The sequence below is a fragment of the Colossoma macropomum genome, unplaced genomic scaffold (genome assembly GCF_904425465.1).
Source record: "Colossoma macropomum unplaced genomic scaffold, Colossoma_macropomum, whole genome shotgun sequence".
NCBI lineage: Eukaryota > Metazoa > Chordata > Actinopteri > Characiformes > Serrasalmidae > Colossoma > Colossoma macropomum.
Window position 1 is genome coordinate 36,344 of NW_023496025.1, and position 25,559 is coordinate 61,902.

Here is a 25,559-nt window from a genome sequence, read left to right on the forward strand (position 1 = left end):
TTCTTATTTAATTGAAAAATCTGTAACTCAAGAATCCTTCACCCAAAAAATTTGAAACTTGAGAGGCTTATTCCTAATGAGACTCTGAGGTAGCCTATCCATTTTTGTGCACATTGGTCATTAGGGGGCGCTGTAAATGCTTAATGTGCCTTAATAGCTGTTTCTCAGCATCTGTACATCCAATCAAGTTGAAACTTTGCAAGTACCATCTACTAGTAAGACTTTAAGTGATTCTTTAAGGACACTTTGATATATTGAAATTTATGGCCGCCATCGGCCAATAAGCTTTCAGCAGCCATTTGACAGGCTTAACATTGGCCAATCCTCATGATACTTGACAGCTATCTCTATCTCACCACCTTCTAACAACCTGCGAAGTTTCAAAACATTTGGCCACTAGGGGGCGCTATAACTGAAAATCAAGTATATCTTGTACAGATTGTCATTTTTGGTCAAATAACTTAGATGACCTCATGCAGTGCAGTGCTCCAAACACTTTTGTCATTATAAGTCTATTAAAAATGTGCATACTTTTTTTTCAATCATTAATTGTTTGAAATTAGCACTCTTTGAACTAGTCCGTGGAATTTGAAGCTAACTTCTCAAAACTGATCTAGAAATACTCTGTAGCCTCTGTAGGTAAATAATTATCCAGCACATTTTCCATATTTTGCTCATTGTGGTCTCCCTCCTTCACTAAATCATTGCAGCCATAGCATTGCTAGCTTTAATTGCTATAGCTCATCAGTCCTTGGTCCGATCATCTCAAAATTGTAAGTCTTTTTATAAATTGAGACTCTGATGTAGCTTGCAAAATTTGATCCTGATTGGCCAATAGGGGGCGCTTTAGCACTCAAAAACACCTAACATCTTTAAAAATGTTGTTACAACAATACTACAAAGTCTACAGATAAATAAGAGGTGTCATTTGATTCAGTTCACTGATCTGAATGACTTTGTAATTACATGTTATGTCATAAATTGTACTCCTTCTCTGGTATTTTGAATTATTCATTTAAAGACTACAGCTTGTAATACCAAGGTCAAAAGGTCAATCTGAACAAAACTCGGTGAACATCTTTGACAAAGGTCCCTGATCAATATTCAAAACACGAAGACCTTTGGACCAATTTTGACCCACTTTCACTGAGGTCCTTTATGCTTAAAGGGCCCTTATGGGTCCATTGGGTCTGTTTATGTCCTGCTTATCAAAGCCTTTAACATGGAGAAACAAAATACTTTGCAAACACAACAAAGTCAGAAATTTTTACCATTACTCAAATATTTCTTCAAACCTTTGTAGATCAGTAACTTGAAATATAAACATACATTAGGTTTAAATCCCCCTGCTCCTAATTCATGACAAATGAAGACCTGTTGAGGAACTCAGACCTTTGTTCAGCCTCTCTGCCTCAAAGTCCCAAACTGCATTAGGCCTTATTAGGCCTTTTGGCTCAAAGTGCATGAGAGCTTCTTGGGCTTATGCGTGCTTGGACCCGCTCATTGCCGCTTGCGGCTATATTTATTAGGGTTCAAGCATGCAATGCATTGAACCCTATTGGAATTGTGAGAATTTTTCTCATTAGGGTTCAAGCATGCAATGCATTGAACCCTATTGGAATTGTGCGGATTTTTCTTCTTCTTCTTATTATTATTATTCTTTTTCCGCCCTGAAACGGAACGCACAGCCCAAACCGTAAGTCCTAGAGACACCAAACTTGGTCTACTGGTAGTAGTCCCTCCTGCTACTCAGGCGCAAGGAATCAGCCCTGTCGGCCACAAGGGGGCGCTACAGCGCAGGCCAACGCGTTTGGTTCTATATCTCCTAAACCAGATTTTTGCCAGACAAGCCATATTTTTTTCCTGATTCTATGGGTCCAAATAAACCTTTTGGCTATTTTGATTATTTAGCTCCGCCCACTTAGATTTTTCGCAATACTGCAAAATGTGCGAAACCTACTTTTGCGAACTAGTCCTACAATTTTTGCCCAATCCTCATGTTCTTTGGTGTCAAAAAATTCAGAAGAGCCTCAAGGTCAAAAATTATCAAAAACATTTTAAGTTTTCCATACAACATGGCTGCCATATGCAAATGAACCCTTCTGGATAAATTCAAAATAATTCAGAATTAATTGAAAAATCTGTAACTCAAGAATCCTTCAGTCAAAAAAATTCAAACTTCACAGGCCATGTCAGTAGCCCATTCTGAGGTAGCCATTCGAATTTTGTGTGCATAAGTAATTAGGGGGCGGAGCAACAAAAACAGGGCATTTTCTCTGCCTCTGAACATCCGATCAAGCTGAAACTTGGCAGGCAGCATCCTCTCGCCAGTCTACAAGTGTGCATTGAAGGACGTTTGGATACATTGAAATTTGTGGTCGCCAGCAGCCAATAAGCATTCAGCAGGCCATTTGACAGGCTTAACATTGACCAATCATGACGAAACCTGACTGGTCTCTATATGTAGCCACTTTCTAACAACCAGTCGAGTTTCAAAAGATTTGACCACTGGGGGGCGCTATTTCAAAAAATTACATATTATTACATGTAATTACAATATTATTACAGTTTTCGCCTACAGCCTATTGTAGTACATTGGGACAAACAATTTGGCCTATACATGTTTATTAAAAATCTGTATCGTTTTTTTGTAATAGATAAATGTTTCAAAACCCTATTTTTTGAACTAGTCTCTGGATATTGATCCAATTTTGTCAAACTTGGTCTAGAACAATTCTTTGGCATCTCTAGGTAAATAATTATCAAAAACATTTTGACTTTTCTTCTCAGAGTCATGTGGATTAATCACTAAATTCCTGCGTACATGGTATTGTTAGCTTGATTAGCTATAACTCAGCAGCCATTGGTCAGATCCTGTCCAAACTTTGAGGATTTATACATATTTGGACTCTAATGGTGTCTGCCAATTTTGGTCCACATTGGCCTTTGGGTGTGCCTTAGCACTCAAAAACACTGAAAAATCAATGAAAATGCTATTACAATGTTATTACAAGGTCCACATATGAACTATTGGTGTCATATGACTCAGTCCACTAAGATGAACAACTTTCTAATTACATGTTATGTCAAAAATTGCACTGCTTGTCTTTTATTTTGGCTTATTCTTTCAAAGATTTCACTATACAAAGACTTACTATACAAAGGCTTGAGGCCTGTTTAAGCCTAATATAATAGAAGGCTTGAGGCCTTTTTAGGCCTAATGGGCGAAACCAAAAGCTTGAGGCCTTTTTAGGCCTAATGGCCTAAGCCAGAAGCTTGAGGCCTTTTTAGGCCTAATGGGCTAAACCTGCAGAAGGGCCCATACTGCTGTTGCGTGCTTGAACCCGCTCATTGCCGCTTGCGGCTATATTTATTATTATTATTATTTTTCTGCCCTGAAACGGAACGCACAGCCCAAACCGTAAGCCCTAGAGACACCAAACTTGGTCAATAGGTAGTAGTCCCTCCTGCTACTCAGGCGTAAGAAATCAGCCCAGTCGACCACAAGGGGGCGCTACAGCGAAGGCCAACGCGTTTGGGTCTATATCTCCTAAACCAGATTTTTGCCAGACAAGCCATATTTTTTTCCTGGTTCTATGGGTCCAAATAAACCTTTTGGCTATTTTGATTATTTAGCTCCGCCCACTTAGATTTTTCGCAATACTGCAAAATGTGCGAAACCTACTTTTGCGAACTAGTCCTACAATTTTTGCCCAATCCTCATGTTCTTTGGTGTCAAAAAATTCAGAAGAGCCTCAAGGTCAAAAATTATCAAAAACATTTTAAGTTTTCCATACAACATGGCTGCCATATGCAAATGAACCCTTCTGGATAAATTCAAAATAATTCAGAATTAATTGAAAAATCTGTAACTCAAGAATCCTTCAGTCAAAAAAATTCAAACTTCACAGGCCATGTCAGTAGCCCATTCTGAGGTAGCCATTCGAATTTTGTGTGCATAAGTAATTAGGGGGCGGAGCAACAAAAACAGGGCATTTTCTCTGCAGCCGTACAACCTATCAAGCTCAAACTTCGCACGCAGCATCATTGGGCCAGATTACAAGTGCCATTATAAGGACATTTGGATACATTGAAATTTGTGGTCGCCATCGGCCAATAAGCATTCAGCAGGCCATTTGACAGGCTTACCATTGACCAATCATGACGAAACTTGAGTGGTGTCTATATGTAGCCACTTTCTAACAACCAGTCGAGTTTCAAAAGATTTGACCACTGGGGGGCGCTATTTCAAAAAATTACCTATTATTACATGTTATTACAATATTATTACAATTTTCACCTACAGCCTATTGTAATACAGTGGCACAAACAATTTTGCCAATACATGTTTATTAAAAATCTGTATCATTTTTTTGTAATAGATAAATGTTTCAAAACCCTACTTTTCGAACTAGTCTCTGGATTTTGATCCCATCTTGTCAAAGTTTGTCTAGAACAATTCTGTGGCATCTCTAGGTAAATAATTATCAAAAACATTTTGACTTTTCTACTCAGGGTCATGTGGATTAATCACCAAATTCCTGCATATGTGGCATTGTTAGCTTGATTAGCTATAACTCATCAGTCATTGATCAGATCATGTTCAAACTTTGAGTATTTATACAAATTGAGATTCTAATGGAGCACACCAAGCTTGGTCCAGATTGGCCTTTGGGGGTGCTTCAGCACTCAAAAACACTGAAAAATCAATAAAAATGCTATTACAATGTTATTACAAGGTCCACATATAAACAAATGGTGCCATGTGACTCAGTCCACTAAGATGAACAACTTTCTAATTACATGTTATGTCAAAAATTGCACTGCTTGTTTTTTATTTTGACTTATTCTTTCAAAGATTTCACTTTACAAAGACTTACTATACAAAGGCTTGAGCCCTTTCTAGGCCTAATATAATAAAAGGCTTGAGGCCTTTTTAGGCCTAATGGGCCCCCCCCCCACTACTCAGGCAACTGAAATGACCCCAGTTGGCCTGATGATGGCGCTATAGAGCAACATTTTACGTTTTTGCCCATATCTCCTGAACCACGGGGGCTACTCTCAAAATTCTTGCTTCTGCATAATCCTTGCTTTATTCCACATCAATGGCCCACTGCATGTTATTAGCTCCGCCCCCATATTTTCCATCATAATTGGCAAAATATGTGACATGTACATTTGTCTACTAGTCTGAGGTTTTTCAAGATATCAACACAATGGTCTCAAAATGTTTAGGGGAGTCTGTTTAGTTCACTCGCTGGTCAAGAATTATAAAAAAAAAATTGAATATTTGTATAAAGTATGGCTGCCACATGCCAATTAAGATCCTCTGGGTTGACTTAATTCACATAAATGGCTACAGATCGAGATTGCTTTGGCCAATTCTCATCAAAATTAACAGTCCTGTACCCCACATGATTCTGTGGAAGCCCTCCAAGTTTAATACCAATTACTCAATAGGGGGCGCTATAACAACCAAAAATCTGTTTCTCAGCAACCGCTTGGCCAATTGAGCTGAAACTTTGCATGCTGTATCCATGGCCTCATATTTACATGGTCTTTTAAGGACAACTGAATCATTAGACAAATATGGCCACCACTGGCCAATAAGCTTTCAACAGGCATTTGGAGGGCTTAGCATTGGCCAATCATCCCAAAAATTAAATCATGTGTCACATAGGCAAGCTCTAGTAGCCTAAAAAGTTTGACCTCAATTGGCCATGAGGTGGCGCTATAGAGCATAACCAAGAATAAGTCCTATAAATTTTAACATATATCAAAATAAATCAATAAATATCATTGCTTACACTGAGCATGACATTTTATCCAATACAAGTCTTTTAAAATTCTGTAAAGTTTTTCTTTGATTGATCAATGTTTGAAAATTGAGCTTTTCGAAATAGTCTGTGGATTTTGAAACAACTGTTTCAATTTTGATCTTAAAACAATCTGTGGAGTCTGTAGGTAAATAATTATCAAAAAAAAAACCTTGACTTTATTGCAAAGAACAGCCATGAGACACCAATGAATCTGTTCGGCCTGGCCTTTTCTGACTTAGGGGGCTATAGATTCTTTAGTTTTTAGGTGATTGTGATAAATCTTGGTAAACTTGTACACTATTTTTTTTCTGATGAAACATGCAAAGTTTTATTTAAATTGATTATCAAGCCCCTACAATACTTAATCTAGTGCATAATTATTAAAATGTCATGATATTCTTCTATGAATGGAATAAAGAAAAGATAATGGTTTTAAATTACACATCTTATTAGCGTCTAAAACATTGCAATTATATGTCTGTTCCAAAATTGCACAGGAAATGTGGAAATTTGAGTTAAAGCCAGGATGGCCACATAATTAATAAGGGTAATATCTTTTCTGCCCAGCAGAGGGAGCATCAGCATTAAATGCAAATTATGACTTCAAACATACTTATGGTCATAGTCTTTGCAACATCTATCTTGCGGCAAAGGAACTTTCTGAATTTTATGTATTCCACTGAGCCAAGCAATTTTGCTTATACAAGTCTTTTAAAAAACTCTGTTGTTTTTCTGTAAATCATCGGAGTTTGAAAGCTGATGTTTTCATACTGCTTGCTGAAATGTTTTTGCAACGTCTCAAACATGGTCTCTAAACAACCATCAAAGTCTCAAGAACAATAATTATTTAAAAAACCTTGACTTTTAAGCACAATTTTATTGCAAGTTGTGGATCAATCAGTTTGGTCCAGCTGATTAAGAAACAAGGGACCACAAATCTGTCACTTATGCTCTGATTGTGACCAAAAATGATATATACATTGCAAATAATCAGCTGAGGAAACCTATGAGATTTGGCTTGAATTGGCTTAAGTTGGCTCTTACAATGCTCAATGTACTGCCAACAATCTAAAATGTAATTATTCCTGTCGAAGATTAAAATAAAGACATAACTATTATTTCAAATTATGCATCTTAATGAGAATTAACACTTTGCTAATATGTGTAGGTTGCTTAACTGTACAGGAAGTCATATAATTTGATTTCAACAAATTTTAATTAGAGCAAGAGGTGTTTTATATTTCTCTGGCCACCAGAGGGAGCCAAATCAGTAACTGCAAATGTCAATGTTCAACTAATTAATAAAAAATATACTATTAGTGGAAAGCTTTACTCTATGTCTTTAGGTCAAGACAATTTCTGTACTTTTTGCTTTCCACTGTGCCTGACAATTTTGAAAATACAAGTCTTTTAAAAAAACTTTGTTTTTCTGTAAATCATCGGAGTTTGAAAACTGATGTTTTCATACTGCTTGCTGAAATTTTTTTGCATCGTCTCAAACTTGGTCTCAAGACAACCGTTGAAGTCTAAAGATCAATAATTATTTAAAAAATCTTGCCTTTTAAGCACGATGTTATTGCAAGTTATGGATCAATCAGTGCGGTCCAGCCTATTTGGAAACAAGGGACCACAAATCTGTCACTTATGCTCCAATTGTGACTAAAATTGATATATACATTGAAAATTATCAGTTGAGGAAACATATGACATTTGGTTTGAATTGGCTTAAGTTGGCTCTTACAATGCTCAATGTACTGCCAACAATCTAAAATGTAATTATTCCTGTCGAAATACAAATCTAAAAATACAAGTCTAAAAAAACTTTCAGTAATATCATGGTTAAAAAAAGATGGAGAAAAGACATGTCTTACTAATTTGTGAGGTTAAATCAAATTAAATTTTTCTTAAAACAATCATATTGAAAATATGACTTAAGCACAGTGTGGCTGAAGATTTGAATAATTTGGTGTGAATTGGCCTATTCTGCCATAAAAGGCTAAAGATACACCAATAATTGTCTGAATATAACCAAATTTGTCACAAATATACAAAATGACACAGTGACAGTGTATTATGATTTCGTTTGAAATTATATTACTCAGTAGTCACAGTAATTGCAAGGTGGAAACTAATTCCACTCTAGATTGATAAATTCTCAAAAAATAGGTCTGCTGTGGGCCTCTTGTAGCTCACCATGAAAACATCTGCCTTTGAAGATTAAGGTTGTGAGTTTGATTCCCTATACTGGTGTTGGATGGTGCTGTAGCAGTTGTTGTGAACACATAATTATCTTAATGAAGATTTGCTGCTTTCTATGTCCAGACACATGAAATTTGTTTATGCTGCTACTTTGTCCTAAAATGGTGCGTGGTTCCTTTTTGCGTCCTTTCAATAAATTGTTTCAAAAAGTGAAGTTTTGCCTCAGACATCTTGTGGCTCAGCGTTAGAGCCTCTGCCTTTGAACTCTAGGGTTGTGGGTTCAAATCCCTGTCGTGGATGTTAAAATGAGTTGCGTAGATTGTAGCAGATGTATCACCTAGTGGCCTTAATCATAGGAAAAGGAGAACTTTCTTAAAAATCTAAAGATCTGCTGCATTCTATGACCAGAGTCATTACTTTACTCCTCGATGTCTTCCAGGTGCTTGGACCCCGCAGATTGCCGCTTGCGGCTGTATGTGTGTATATATATATATATATATATATATATATATATATATATATAATTTTTTTTTCGTTCTTAATCTGGTCAAAAATCTTCAAAAAGTCTAAAATCTGAACCTTAGAGCCAGATGGTATCATAGCTCTGCATTTCAAAAAGAAAAAAATAATAGCGTCTGTGGTTTGACATTTATAGAGGCTTTGATCCACACATTCTTTCATAGCTCATGTTGTGACATTGGACAAGCTTTACAGAATAAAAATCCCATTCTTCCTAATGAGAAACTGTAGAACAGAGTCAGTTTGTATCACAATACCTACATTTAGAGTAGGTTATTCATTCAGCCTGACAAGAAACTATGCTGGTTATTAAAAAAGGCTATTCTCATTTCTTGAGAGCGTTCTTTAATTTACCCTTGTTTAGGAGAACTCCATGTCAGAAAGTAAGAGATCAGACATGAAAATTTAAGCACAGACTAAACAAGAAAGCAATTTTATTAAAAAAATGGAATCATTCAGCTATTTTAAGTTTCTCCCCATTTGAAAGACAGTAAAGTGTTTTGTGTGAGATGCATTGCAGATCTCTGAATTTTAGGACTTTCCTATGAAATGTGAGACAGGTGGTCACCGTAGGCTAACAGGCTCCTCCAACAATATACAGATACAGACTTTCTGTTCAAGCCTTCACTGAAACTATCTCTGGATATTCAGAATATTGAAGTAAAAGAATGACACTTGAGTGTTATAAGACTGAAATGTCCATGTTTAAATTAGAGTTGCAGTAAATTGTAAATATACAGTATCACTACCTTGATATGACACTACAAATCCACAGTGGTGCTAGTGGAAATTAACAATATGCTAGAGGTGGTGATAAGTTGAAAACAAAGGCTACTTACAAAGCTTACTACAAGAATTTGGCATTAAACAATGACGTAAAAATTAAAAGCTGGCAAATACCATTGGAAATACATGCCCAGCATTTTAATGCCATGTGCACTACTTTAAATTGAAAGTAGGATTTTTTTAAATAATTTGATATCAAAATAAATATCAAAATAGACACATCATTCACATTCTAAAGAGACAGTTAACCATGTTTTGCAATGAATCTCAATTTTTGTTCATGTCTGTACTTGGGAGATTTTTCAAATGTTCTACTAATGCTTTAAGTATAATAGCCGTTTTAAACCAGGGATGACACAGACAGAGTTTGGATATTAAGTGTTTGGAAGATCACTATCACTTAAACTACATGTTAATAGGCAGGAGAGACTGAAATACAGCCCATGTGAATTTTCAATTTAATCAAACAAATTTCAACAAAATAAACACTATAAAAGAAAATGTGCCATAACTTTTGCAAATATCACAGTTAGTGTTTTTTTTTATTCAGTAAATAAACAATAATTGTGATTAAAATGTGCCGAAGTTTGTTCTTTATAGAAGTTGCTTTTTTTACTTGTTCTACTCAAAAAATCAACACAACATGGAATTTGACTGGGGTGCCCACAATTTCAGTATAAACAGAAAAAGATCAAAGCCTGATTCAAAAACACACATACATAGACTTTTGACTGGTACTATGGTAAAGGTAAATAACATGACCATGCTATTCATTCCTGATGTTGGAACAGCTGTTTCTTGTCCGTTTAGCACATTACATTTAAGTGGACTCTAGCCTTTCTGACTTGTCATCCAATATTCCTTATATAAAGACTTCTTAAACCAGCCATCCACACTGAAAGGAAAAAAAGGAAAACAATTTTAGTATTGGGAGTAATATTGTATTATACTTAACTGTATGCAGTATGCCGTATTGTACAGTAACCAGTTAATACAAGTGTATTTAGAATTACTATTTTCAATGTTTATGCTTTACTTTCTGAATATTTTTCTTTTTATGTGTTGGAATGTAATACATTACTGAATAAATGTCAGGTGCTACTTTTGGGAAAATGAATATATTTACCTTCTGTTTACGGTGTGGATCATTTTGTGAATCAGTAAGCGTCTTCAATCTCATATCTCCAGGATCGTTCCCTCTGAGATCCAGTTCTATCAGGAGTGATGAGGGGTTTGATTTCAGAGCTGAAGCCAGAGCAGCATATCCTTCCTCTGTTACACTGCAGAATGAAAGACTGTAAAAAGAAGATGTTATCTGCATTTAAAAGAGCATGATGGAAGCAGGTTATGGTTTAAAAGGCATATTTTCTCTCCTTTTTTGTTGTTTTTTCATTGCATATGTAATCCCTTTACTACATAAAAAAAACACATTTGTGTTCATATATTAAGTTTTAGTATTTAAAAATTTTAAGTGGAACAACTAGATCTCACTTCAGTTTCTGCAGTTTACAGCACTGATTTGCCAGTAGAAAACAGATGTGCTTCACTCCAGAGTTTCCTAGTTTATTCTCACTCAGATCCAGCTCTGTTGGGTGTGAAGGATTTGAACAAAGAACTGATGATAGAGCAGCACAGCCTTCCTCTGTAATACTGCACTTACTCAGCCTGTAGACAGAGAGGAATTGTGGAGAACAGATTAATGAGATCTTTTTTTTGTGAAAAACCTGTGTGTAGATTTTAAGACATTTGAGTAAAGCATGCTTTAACCATTTCTTTATTCATTATCCTTTTAAAAGTATCTAAAAGTTATCTCAATCTTGTCATCTTGTGTAGGTGACAGATGTAAGTTTCTTTAGTTATTATGTACCTAATAAAATAATAATGACAAGTGCAATAATAAATTACATTACACACTTCAGTTTGTTAGGTCTGCAGTGTGAATCCTCCAGTAGATCAGAGAGTTTCTTCAGTTCTGAATCTCCTTGTATTTTCCCACTCAGATCCAGGTCTATCATCAGTAAGGGGTTTATTCCTAGAACTTTAGTCAGAACATCACAGACTTCCTCTGCAGTAGAACTGTTCAACAGTCTGAAGAAAGAGAATCACATTTTTTCACAATTTTACATTGACTAAACCTCACACCCCTCTGGTATTCTGAATTCTATATAAATTTACATCGCATCTGATTTTTCCTTTAAAAATGACTTACATTTTAACAAAACTACACATAATAAATAAAAAAGACCCAAATGTCATTTATTAAAGGAAAACAATGATTGAAAAAGATCAACATTTGCATGTTCATCATATACACTTGTTTTTTTGCTAGGTTGACTGGGAAGCTATAACATAGAAACTGTTTACCTTATGTTCCTCAGCTTAAAGTGCGGATCCTCTAGTAGATCAGTGAGCATCTTCACTCCTGTATCTCCAGGATCATTCCCTCTGAGATCCAGCTCTATCAGGTGTGATGAGGGGTTTGACTTCAGAGCTGAAACCAGAGCAGTATATCCTTCCTCTGTTATACTGCAGAATGAAAGCCTATGGAGAGAACAAAAATGTATTACCTTTTAGCAAAACACAAGACAATATACCTCGTTTGTGCATGACCTGATAATGAATATGATAAATACCTACAGAGTATATAATATACAATATACAAATTTTAACTTTAATAATCTGGTCTAAAGAACCAAGAATGTCTAAATACATTGAGTTAAATATTTTGAAGATGTACTGTTTATACATTACTTGCATTAAGTAGATGTATTTTTGATATGTTACATGAAGTAGACTCAATATGGTAGTTTCATTAAGCAAAACCTAACCTGTTGAGGATGTTGATGGTCTGTATTAAACCTGTTAATGTTTACTTCCTCTCAGTTTAACATCTACAGATATGAATATGGGCATTCCATGGAATCAAATCCAGGTCCAGAACTGTTCACATCTCAATACAGATACAGATGCAGAGATTTTCAAAATGAAACAGATACTAATACAGATATGGATAGTGGCACTGTGTTAAACAAAAGTCAGTATTTTGTGTTTATTGCATTATAAATATTTTTATTAGAAACAGTGACGGGGTTCCTTGTTCTTTTTAAAAAGTAAAGACATTGAAGAAGATAGATGCCAAGTTGAAAAGTCAAAATTTCTTATGTATGAATGTATAATCCCTTCTTTTTCTCTGAATTGTATGCAAAATATACACAACATATAATGTTTGACCTCAACATTGAATTACAAATGAGTTGTATAATGTGGACATGATATGAACTTTTTGTCCAGTTATCATAGGACAGGCCTGTGGGAGTGTGGAATATTACCCCAAACAGCTATGTGGAAGGATAACCAATCAGCACTAAGGACGACATGTGACGAGAGATATTCCCCACACCTAAACCGTGTAAGTCGCAGCACCTCAAGTTTCTCTTTGAGTTGCAAACTGAGGTCTTCTGATTTCCAATCACCATCTTCTGAGTTGAATCTTTAGCTCTCACCCTGGTTGATCCCACTTTGAACTCAATCAGAACCTTTCTGGTCAGTTAACCCAAGGCAGTGTAAATATGAAGCTTTTCTCTGCTCTTCTCTCCAATGTTGGCATGGTGGTTTTCCTCAGATACTCTGACACTCTGACTGATACAGTCTACTTAATAAGAGATTAACTCACCTCAGTTCCTGCAGTTTACAATTTGGACTCTTCAGTCCTTCAGAGAGCAGCTCTACTCCTCTGTTCTGTACAGGATTCCCACTCAGATCCAGCTCAGTCAGCATAGAGGATTCTGAGCTGAGGACTTTAAGCAGAGCTGAACAGCTTCTCACTGTCAGGTTACACTCACTCAGCCTAAAATGCAAATATATCAGAGAGGTGTTAATAATCTCAAAATCCTTTTGTCCTACATTTTTTTACAAATATCATGAATCCAAAAATTATATCACAAGATTTTGTACTAACTTATACTAACACCTGGATCATCTTGATTAAAAATATCATAGCCTTAAGAACTGATGCACTGACCAGCACTTTACTCAACACTAAAGTTCTGCAATGAACAATCAGGGTGAAAAACAGTAGACTTGTCCTTTAATAAAACATATTTATTAGATGTCTGTCAGCTATTTTGTTTAAAAAATACAATGACAACAACAGTAGCGCTCAAACATATCATAAATCATAATGACAGTATAACAGTTCAAAAGATATTTCCTTAATTAACAGGTTTCTACAATAACAATGACTGGAAATGAATAATATAACTGATTACACCACCTGAAATTGACAGGCATTATCATGGACACCTATTTTAAAATTTGACCTTAAACTCAAGTTTTCAAGTATTTTTTTCAAAGTGAACTGTAATTTCCACAAATATAATAGATTTTCAAAAAAAAAGAAAAGAAAAAGAAAAGAAATCTGAACAAAACTTACTGCCAAAAAAAACCCTCACAGAATTACACCCACCATGAGGGTCCTCAGAGGTCTCTTTAATGATATAATTTGCTATTCCTTTATTCGTTTTCTTATTGTATTATCAATACAGATCTCTGCATGTTGAATAAACCATACAGGTACGACAATAACAACTTTGCAAACAAAGTTTTCAATAGTAATAAACTTTAAAAGAAAACTTACTTTATTTTTTAACAATACAATTACGCCAAACTAGTTAATAAAGATTTGTCTTAATGACAGCACACCACTTTGACATAGTAAATTATTTGAATACTTCTTGTCAAATATACTTTAGAATATAAATACATGTTAATATCACTGTATGTATATATATACACATACATACACACACACACACAGTGATATTAACATGTATTTATAATCTGTGGTGAGAAACAGGTTTCACTTACAGAACTGATGTGGCTTCCTTGACCACCGGCAGCAGTCTGATAAGACACTCATCTGATCTGATGAACTTCTTTGAGTCAAACACTTCCAGCTTCTCTTTGGATGTCAGCAGCACAAAGACCAGAGCTGACCACTGTGCAGGTGAGAGTTCAGCTTCAGAGAGACGTCCTGAGCTCATGTAACTCTGGATCTCTTTCACTAGAGAATCATCATTTAACTCATTCAGACAGTAGAAGAGATTGACTGATCTCTCTGGAGATGGATTTTCCCTAAACTTTGACTTGATGTACTCCACTATGTCCTTCTGGCAGTCAGACCTGCTTCCTTTCTGGGTCAGCAGACCTCGAATGAGCTGCTCATTAGACTCCAGTGAGAGACCCAGAAGGAAGCGAAGGAAAAGGTCCAGGTGTCCATGGTCACTCTTCAAAGCCTTGTCTACTGCAGTCTTGAGCAAATCAATGACTTCTGTTTTTCTGCTCTCCTGTGATTCAGACTGATGGTCTAAAACATTCTTGTTGTCATTTCTAAAACTAATGAATGCAAATAAAGCAGCGAGGAACTCTTGAATGCTGAGATGTACGAAGCTGTAAACTGTGACATGAAATCTGCCTGTCTCCTGAGTGCACAGTCCTGAGTACACTGACATCCTACTGGGGTCAATTCCACAGGCTTCTAGATCTTCTGTGTGGAAGATCAGCCTGTTTTTTTCCAAGTTCTGAAAAGCCAACTTTCCCAGTGAGTGAATGCTGTCTCTATCCCACGGTATGTCCAAGGCATTCTTTCCAACGTACTTTGCATTCCCTTGTACGGTATGAAAGATCAGAAAGCAGGCATACATTTCCGTCAGTGTCTTTGGCGTATTTTTACTCTCTGTTTCTTCTAGAATTCTCTGAAGTACTGTGGCTGAGATCCAACAGATGACGGGGATGTGGCACATGATTTGGAGGCTTCTTGATTCTCTGATGTGATCAATTATTTTGTTGGCCAGGTCCTGATCACTGATTCTCTTTCTGAAATATTCCTCTTTCTGCTCATCATTGAAGCCGCGCACCTCTGTCACCCGGTCAATACATTCAGCAGGGATCATACTGGCTGCTGCTGGTCTAGTGGTTATCCAGATCAGAGCAGAGGGAAGTAGATTTCCCTTGATGAGGTTTGTCATCACAGCGCCCAGTGGGGCTGCTTTTGAGACTTTATTCAAGATTTCATTTTCTTGGAATTCCAAAGGAAGTTCACATTCATCCAGTCCATCAAAGATGAACAGGACTTTATTCTTATCTGTTAATCTCAGTCCTTGTGTCTCTGGGAAGAAGAAATAGATGATGTCCATCAAACTCTGACATCCTTTCTTCAGGTTCAGTTCTCGGAAGGGAAGTGGAAAGATGAACTGGATGTCCTGATATTCTTTACCTTCAGCCCAGTCCAAAATAAACTTCTGCACAGAGATTGATTTTCCAATACCCGCAACTCCCTGGGTCAGAACAGTTCTGATGGGTTTGTCTTGTCCAGCTAATGGTTTAAACATGTCCTTGCATATGATTTGTACCTCTTGCTGCATTTGATGTTTTTCAATGAGTCTTGCTTCATGTGCTTTATTGTCCTTTCCAACTCCACCTTCAGTGATGTACAGATCTGTGTAGATGGTGTTTAGACTGCTGGACTCTCCTTGCTTTGCAATTCCTTCATATACATGAAGACACTTATTCCTCAATCCTTCTTTGAGTGGACGCTGTATAATTCCAATCAGCTCATCTAATTAACCAATTATAAAAACAAAACACAGACAAATAAAAGTTTAAAAAAAAGTAACTGTACATCTGTGAAATGGTACCGACACATTGTACAGTATCTAATCTGCAATTTCATCTGAATATTTGATCAAATATGGAAAGCAAAGTGGCAAAAATAAAAACAATTCCCAAATGTATTATTGCTTGTATAAGTAGAAAATATCATATTCTGTCATCTGATTGATCTCTTACTTTGCAGTGCATCAGCGAGGTCCTCATGTTCCATGTCTTCTAAGTAGGAAAGTGTCATATTAAGAACTCCCTGTCTTAAATCCCATTTCCTTTGCTTGACATTTCTATAATATTGTGTGCTTTCGTTTCTCAGAAGCTTCTTATACATTTCCAGCTCGTGCTTTACAAGCCCCATTATTTTCCTCTCAACCTCCTTAAGACAAAACATAAAGATGTAGAGAAAATTAATTAAACATAAAAAAATAATGAATGGAAAATTATATTAATGTGATTCAAATTACATTAATAACATTGGGTCATGCAAAATTCTAAAATTTGATGTGAATCTCCATTAGATTTGACACTATTAAAGTACAGTATGTAACAGCAACATTTTTACTCTAACACACTTTAGTTCAAGGCTATGCAATTTATATTCATAGGAATTACTACATAAAGCCATATTAGAGAACTAAGAGTGGTTGGACAGTTGGCTGATCAGCTGCTACATGGCTGTGTAACACTGCATCGTGGTCTGTTTGATTCTAGACATGGCATTGGCAGTGGAACCTGGTGGTAATGATGATAATCAAAGACAAAAAAAAACACTTTGCTTTACACTGTAGATTTTGAAGAGGTCTTTAATCTTCCTTTGAAGCTTGTCACTTGTCACGGTTGACGTTGACCTCTGTTCACCTCTGCAGTCAAAATAAAGGTAAAAATGTTCAGTATAGTCTTTTCTGACCAGCAGCCAGGAGGCGCTGCAGCACCCACTACTTTCAAGATTGTTAAAAAAAATGCTAATAATAAATATAGAAAATAACTTCTGAGCAAAGGCCTATGCTTTCTTGACTGATTGATAATTATGATGTATTTTTAATATTTATGTATTTTAGTCTGGTACATTACGCTTGTTATTTGCGGTCATGCATTTTCATTAGAGAGAAGCTTATTACGTCGGTCATCACTACATGATGCATGATGAACAATTCATACTGCACCACATTTCACCCAGCAAAATGTATTTCTTTTTTGCATAAAGTTCAGCCAGAATGGAAAAGAGAAGCGAGAACAGAGTTGCATCTGCGGTTGCTGTGTTGAGTGAGCTGTGCAGAGCTGTGTTGTCTTTCTCAACACATTACAGCAACTGCATTGTCAACATCACTTCAAGACACATGCACAGTTTCATGTGAATTATCTAAACAATTCAAACTGAAACAAGGTATTTAGCATAGCATAGTCACTGCGTATTAAACTAAATCAGAAAGAGAGCAGAAAGACGTCTAAATATGTGGTACTAAATGTTGCGGCACATTTAGTACCACATATTTAGACGTCTTTCTGCTCTCTTTCTGATTTAGTTTAAGTTAGTTTTTAGGTGACATCAGATCTGCCAAAGTGCCGAACAGAGTTAGCAGTATGTATACTCACGTTCTTCTCCCTCACATCAAGTGATCTCCCAGTGCTCTGAGTCCCAGATAAAACTCCCAGTAAGCAGCCTATTTAAGCTTTTCTACATCTGTTAACGGTGCTTGTTAAGAAGGTTTATTACACCCCTCTTTGTAGCCTAGCAAACTGCTGCTTCTTATCTGCATTAGCCACCTGTTGCAGGATCCTGCTTCAAGTGATTAACTTCATTTCTGAGAGCGCAGCAGATGGCGGTTCACCTTAAATGCGGGAATAAAAAGCTAATATGTTAGCTACCCTGCCAACATTAAGACTCAGGGTTTCCTCTAAATTTAATTTTATAGGCATGATGCACAATATCTCAACATACATCATCATACATCATCTAAACCGCTTGTCCTTCTGGGTTGCGGTGGGGTGCTGGAGACTATCCCAGCTGTCATTGGGCGAAAGGCAGGATACAACAGTGTCCATAAATATGACCAAATCAAAGCATAACGAGAGCCTGTGTGACCTCAGTTTCAGAAACATGGTCCAGCAGTTAGCTATCTAGCTATAGGTTATGGATATATATCATTAGAGCTGAGTGTTCAGATATTGAACACAATACATCAGTGATATACCCTCATAAGATGAAAGCCTGACTATAACATGGGTAAATGTTTTTTTCATGGCATATCTACTTACATATTTACTATCAAAACAAAAATGTACACATTTGAAGCCAGGACAGGAGCATTAAGTGACGTTCTGCACATCAATGGTCACTTTTTTATATTTTTAATGTAAGTCCGTGAAACTTGACTTTTTAGCAAGTAATCTTGGGCTGTTTCTTTTGGTCGGTTCATCATGAAATTTACACACAATATAAAGAGCAACAGATATTTTCAGAGTATGTCAAAAACTGAAAAACAAAAATGGAGATACAGGGTTTTCTCCTGACAACAGCGAAATTAAAGAGTTTATACAAATTCGGTGTATTAAATACTTTTAACTCTAAATGGTACTTTATAGTTCTAACAAATCCTTCCTGAGTTTGAAGAAATGAACACCTTTCCTGAGGGTCTGATCCCCATTTGAAGTTTCCCAATACGATAAAACAAAAATATTTTAGAAGTTTCCGAGAATAAAATGAAGTTATTCTAAAAACCACTGAGAGGAGCCAAGACTCCGAAGGAGAAACTCTGTAAGAGCATGAGGAAACACCACTGAGAGGACCCAAAATCTGAAAAGAACAGCTCTGGACCTGGATAAAAGGTGACTGTGGAGATTAACGGAGATCATTTGAGGTTTTGGTCCTGACTGACAGAGACTGAAGCAGACATCATTACGATGCTCATCTGAGACCCAAGTAGACCCTATCATTACTGGCTGAACGTAAACAATGACTGTGTGTCTGAACATAACAGCTGATATTTGTTATGTCTGTTAATAAGTCATCATAATAGCTGTTGTTCTGTAATGAAGAATCAGTCAAATTCATGTAATAATTTGTATAAACGCATAACTGCCTTGTTGTCATGGGTTCCTTGTTCTAAAGTGTATCTGTTGCTTCCCCTGTGTGCCTTTTGTTTTCTTGTTCCATGTGCTTTTGTTGTTGGTTTTGTTCTGTGTCTCCTCCCTGGTCCTGCCCCCTTGTTATCTGCTCCGCCCCCTCATTAGTCTCAGGTGTTTCTTGTCTCCCCCCCATTGTATTTGTACCCCTGTGTTTGTTCAGTCTCCTTGTCTTGCATTGTGGATGCTACCCTGTTGTTTGTTTTTTTTGATCTTGATGTTGAGTTTTGTTTCATTATGGACTTGTCTGTTCTACAAACCTCTGCTACTCAGTTTCTGGACTCTGTGAAGTCTGATTTGAACAAAAGCAACTCACACTCGCATCCCAACTCCTCACCTCACAATTGTCCAAGTCTACCAATAGCTGATATTTTTAAATGATGGGTAGGTTAACGATTTATCTAACAAAATGCAGTTATTTGCATAACAAAATGGCATAATTATTTTTCACTTAATATCACTGAGAATGCTTTATTGGGCTTTGTGTAGTGGAGGGGCATTACATTAACAATGATACAAATTTACAAAGAGTTATCAGACAAAGTGCTTAACCATTAATTGTACATGTGACACAAATGGTACTTCACACATTCTATATGAGCCCTAACATCTATGAATGGGATTAAGATGAGTTAGAGGAAGAGAAAAGAATACCTTTCTGATCCCAATTTGAAGTTTAGAGGTTCTGGCATTGACCAGTCAGTCTTCAAGGACTGAAAGCTGTGTGCAGGGGAGACTGACCTTTCATTTCCACTAAAAAACAGACAGAAAGGTTTTTTACGCTGCTGCACTGACGTTGAACCGTGTGCTGCACTGGGTCGGTATGACCAACAGGTCAAAACAAACAAACAAAAAAATTAATCTTAGTCATTCTCCTTTAAAATATAGTCTAAATTAATAACAAGACTGAAAATATGTTAACGAGTAAATACCTCCATTTGTTTATGAAATGTCCCTGAGTTGACAAAAATTGATAATTAAAACAAAATCCTTCCTGGAAATCAGTCTAACAGTAATTTCTAAGCATGTTAATGCATCTGAAAATGAAATTATAAGAGCAGTGAAGTGGAAGAAATACCGTTCTGGAGGGGCTGACCCCCCTTTGAAGTTTAGAGGTTCTGCCATTGACCGGTCACTTTTCAAGGACACACAACTGGATACAGGGGAGCCTGATCTTTCCTCAGTTCCACTAAAATCAAAGAAAGATAGGTTAACAGTTAATCTAATGAAATGCTGTTTTTCTATTGCACGATAATCTCTGAATCCACTCCAGTGTTTCATATTTACTATCATACTTATTATATACTGCATACAATAATTATTTGTTTATAGATGACATTTGAGAACTTTACTGCAATACACAATCTTTAATTTAGCATTAAAAAAATAAATAAAAAGCTATAATAACAACATTTATATTGTAATACAGGAAAAAGTAACACTGGCCTTTCTTCACTGTACTATTTCTGACTTGAGTCAAAAATCGCTTTGCAATCAAATTGCAAGCCTACTTAGCAAAAGGACTGCTACTAAAGCACAAATAGTTGCACTTTATATTAAGTGTTACATGTGAACAACATAGGGAACAACAATGTTTAGTCACTGTTACAGATGGATTACAGAAGTACACCTTATTTAATTACATGTGTATCAATTTCAGTTTTACCTCATGTAATTACACAAGTGTATGCTAATAGTTGTAACAGCCTACTCTCTCTGATGTAATTACACAAGGGTAATAACATTAATGTGATTACATTTGTAATCCGACAGGAACAGCTGTTTCAGAAGTTTTTTTTTTTTTTGTGTAACCGCTATGGGACAGCGGTTACACCTCAGTTCTACACAGTTCCACACCAGTCATATCACTAAACACACTGACTGCAGTTCAGCCAATATAAACACTGACCGTCAGCTCAGCAGCTCAGAAACTGAACCCAAGTCTGAATGAACCTGCAGCAGAGAAAGGAGGTCAGGTGTCCAGTTCAAGATAGGCAGGTTTAAAAGACTGAGCTCCTGGGGACATTTACATTTAGAATATTTCAAGGATTTATGCAATATTTCATAATCTACTACAAGTGCCTGTATTTTACTGTTAGAGTTTTGCGTGTTTTGAATGAACAATGGCCGGTTCGGGTTACAACACAACATTAATTTAAAATGAAATAAAAACTTTTTTTTTCTTTGGCCCACAGATTTGTTTTAATATGGCCCTTTTAATGATTAAGTGTGACACCGCTGCTTTATACAGTACTGCACAGAAGTCATTGGCAACCATAAAATTGTTTAAACCAGTCTAAGTGTTGGAAACTCTGTTGGAAATGATGTTGTTGGTAAAAAGACTGAAATATGACTCGACTGGAAAAGGATAATTACCAACATTAGCTGTTTTCTAAGGTAAGTTAGCTAATAAACACAAAAAAGAGCTGTTTGTTGTGGTTTAACTTTCAGCTCCAAACCTGTACAGTTGTGACGAAGCAGACTCAACTTGAGATGGATCCATATGCAGATTTATTGACAAAAAGGGAAGTCCAAAACTCGATGTCAAAAGGCAAAGCAAAAAGAATCATAACAGGGAAATCAGTCCAAAAAGCCAGGCAGACAGAGCAAAAGGGGGCAAAAGGCAAAGAAGAATCCAACAGATCAGGCAGAGTTTCGAAATACCAGCAAGACAGACACTTCACGCTGAATGGGAGGAGTATTTAAGGTGTGACTAATAAGAAGATGAGGTACAGGTGGTTTGATTTGGGAACAGGGCTAGTACTCAGGAGAGTGAGACCTCTAGTGGCCAAACAGTGAACTGCTGACAACATTCTGTCAGCAGGTGAAGAAATTCCCAGATAGATGCTGCCATCGTGTCAGTTGGACAGAAAATTCTGTTTTACAAAAAGTGTAAATTCTGTTACTGTGAGGACACAAAAAGAAACTAACTCTCGTTATCACTGTGAAACACTTCTTACTACCTGATCATCACAGATCTATTTCTCACTGCTACTCTGACAGGCCTCTATTAGTAGTCACTGGTTTTCATTGGTTAATCTAAATACTTTTGTCCAATGACAGGCTCTGATAGGCACTGCTAGAGGGCCCTGATAGAAATATGAGCAAAAATCAGAGGCTGGAAAAACCTCACAGAAACTAAAGATGATAGCAGCTCAGCGACGACTAAGAGCTCCACTCACCACAGAACCTGCTCACTTTTAGCAATCTAAGAAAAAGCCACTCAACTGCACTACTCTCTAAACGAGGATTATTACTACTGTTACTTCTAAAAATAATAATAGATTGGAGTGTTTTTTTATTATATATACATTTAAACATATTTTTTTTAAGTATTGTAGAAAAAACCTCATTACTGTCAAAAAAGTCCTTTTCAGGGCTTATTTCTGAATTGCCACCTTTATCCATCAGATCCATTTAGCCAAGTGAACCAAAAAGTCAAAATAAAAAATTAAATATGTTTATTATTTCTCTAATAATGGCATCAACATGTTGATCCATTAGTCTTGGCTTTATCAGCTAAAATGGTAAAAGTATTTAAAAACTGTTAGTAGTTTAATCATCAAAACATTTCAGTCATGTTAAAAACTCACATTCTAATCAGTGATGACTGATTTACAGTGAAGTGGCAGCCCATAGAAATCAACATATTCTCTAAATTTGAAAAGAGATCAATTTCTTATTTAAAAGTTGCTGAAAATTTGTAATTGATCATGTCATAATTTTAAAAAGCAACTGGTTTTACAAACTGTATTTCTTTCTTTTTACTTATTTTTATTGTGCTTACCCTTTTCATACTGCTATTATGTTCCATTTTTGAACTTTAATGATTGTTTTAAAACCTTGTGTTTAAATACATATTTAAAGGTGCTACAACTGCTAAGATTCTTCACTCATACCAGCAAGAATCTCAATGCCAGGCTTGTGAGATATTTTGATGCCCAAGAGATTTAAAGCGTGGCCCATAAAATCTTTATATTTTGGATTTTAATAGTTTGTGGTTAAAACATGATTGTTAGACACTTTGATTGTATATGATGCTCAATTATTTTATGCCTAATTTAAATATTATTTTCTTCAGGTGTTCTGACCTTAGATAATAATCATGGCCACAGCAAAGTTAAAGAAGTTAAAGAAAATGTGCAGTAACACTGCAGTCAGTAGTGCAGTATTGAAAACATGCTGAAGTAAAAATCTCTTAGATTTTAAGGTTTATGCTAAGGGTGAGGTAGCATTATTATGTTATATTTCTGCCTTTATACAATACTGGCTTATTGTAAACCTTCTCCAGTTCTACTGCCACTCTGGATTATTACATCATTCCATAGTGTGACACAAAAGGCTTTGGCCTGCAGTTTATCTCTTGCGCTCAATGTGTGAAGTTCTCCTTATTAAAACCTGATCATTCACCCACATCAGTGAAAGATCCAGGCTAAGCAAATCGCGTTTTTCTGGGGAAAAATTGTGTCTACAAACCGTAATACAACGTGCGTTAGCATTAACTGGGTTAGCCTGTTAGCTTTAGACTAGGCCACGTCCTCCCTTCCTGTTTGTTCTCGCGCGCTTTTGAAAGATATACATGTAAAATATCGACGTAAATCAGTAAAATAACTGGATAAATCATTATATTTTAATCTCAGAAGGCGCTCAGTTCAGTCTAGGCCTAATTATTTATTATGTTAATGATCCAGACGCTGTGTTCACAGCTGTGTCTATCATTCTTACCTTTCCTTTGATCTTCTACATCAGAGCAGCTCGCGCTCCTGTGTGGAGTAAAGTACACTGTATCTACCCGGAGTCGGTCACATCACAGCCTCTTAGGGATTATATTAGTCCTGTATCTGAGTTCCTGTCCGAGTAAATATTAATATGCGCTGCAGGAAAACCGAGCAGCTCCTCCAAACCAGCTCAGTTTCACTTTCGGTTTAGTCACGTGACTCTGGAGCTTTTTTCCACCAGCAGAAACAGAAGAATCAGCAGAGCAGAGAGACACACGTTCTCCACTCTGCTGTTTGAGATAAAACTCAGCTTTTTATCTAATGATTTTTTCCAAAAGCTGCTGATTAGAAACGGCTACTGACCCGCCATGTTCATTACTGAATATAGATTATAGGACTGCTTAGAACTTAAATACGAAAGACAGGAAAAAGGAAAGATACATAGATTTAACAGTGTGCTGTTTTAATGACCGTATTATGTCACTGAGTCAACAACTCTGGACCTGTGGCCATCTTTATTTGTTGCCTCTTTATTATGTAACATATTTAGTGCACTCAAGATAAAATGGTGGTGAAATTTCCCCACATTTACCCATTAATGGACAAACTGTAATGCTGTACAAGCAAAAATCAGTCAGACATACAATAAAATTTACAAATATCCTTTCTAAAGTGAGGAGAACTGAAGTTCTGGGTAATATGCACTTTTATGTACACTCTCAGCAAAAAGGGTTCTATACAGTAACAAAAAGGGGTTCTTTGGCTTGTAACAATAGTGGAAGCCTTTTTGGTGCTGTTTTTATAAAGGGTTCTATATAGAACCATCTACAACACATTCTCCATCAATCTAAAGAACACTTACACAATGCAGAGAACCCTTAAGTCATGCAGAGGGTTCTGTAAGTGTTCTATGTAGACCCAATGTTCTAGAATCATTGTTCTATGTAGAATCATCTTCTTTACTAAAGAACCATTGAAGAACCATCTTTTTACCAACAAAGCAGTGTTGTCTGGTTAGTAGCCCCACATGAAAAGTGAAAGTGTTGTGATAATTGGGTCTGTATGTTCCATAATCTTAATATGATGTATTTTAATATACTGTTTATTTTAATGTTTAGCATTTTTGCTTGGAGCAGCAGCAGGATTTATGCATCAGGTCTGTGTTGTATCTGACCAAATCCTCATTACAAAGATCATGAAATACAATAGCACTTTAAATCTTTACCAAAACTTCCATCTGAGGTGTCACTTTATCACCTCAGCTAAACAAATTGACCAAAGTTCAGCTCTCCAGAGCTGAGAGTTTATGGGAAATTGAATGAACCTGCCCGATGAGGTTAATGAATAACTACTGCACTCGCTGAATCACCTCTTTCGCTTCAGCCTGGCTTTACTGTAACATGGAATGTGTTACTTATATAGGCTTTAGTGTTTAAAGTCTGCGTAAATTAATTAGATTTTCATTCACAGATTTACATTTACACTCTAATCCAGAGAGACTTACTAAGTGCTTTGTTGTCCAACATTTGAAACAAGAATGAGTTCTGACACTTAGAAACACAATGAAGACATTAAACATTTCATAAGTACCATGATGACATTTACTAAGTGCAAAATTAGTGTTATTTATATAGTGGTATTTCTGGGAGGGTTAAATGAGCTTCTGTCTGATCAGGGTAACATTTAATGATCTTCCTATTGTTTCTGTCAGTGGCTACACACTAAAGCTTGT

The 25,559-nt window shown here is 36.3% G+C and overlaps 1 pseudogene; it reads right to left on the bottom strand.

Moving 5' to 3' along the window:
• The window catches only part of LOC118804059, a 57,193-nt pseudogene extending 33,165 nt beyond the window's left edge, over positions 1 to 24,028 (bottom strand).
• Between the last annotated feature and the right edge of the window lie 1,531 nt (positions 24,029 to 25,559).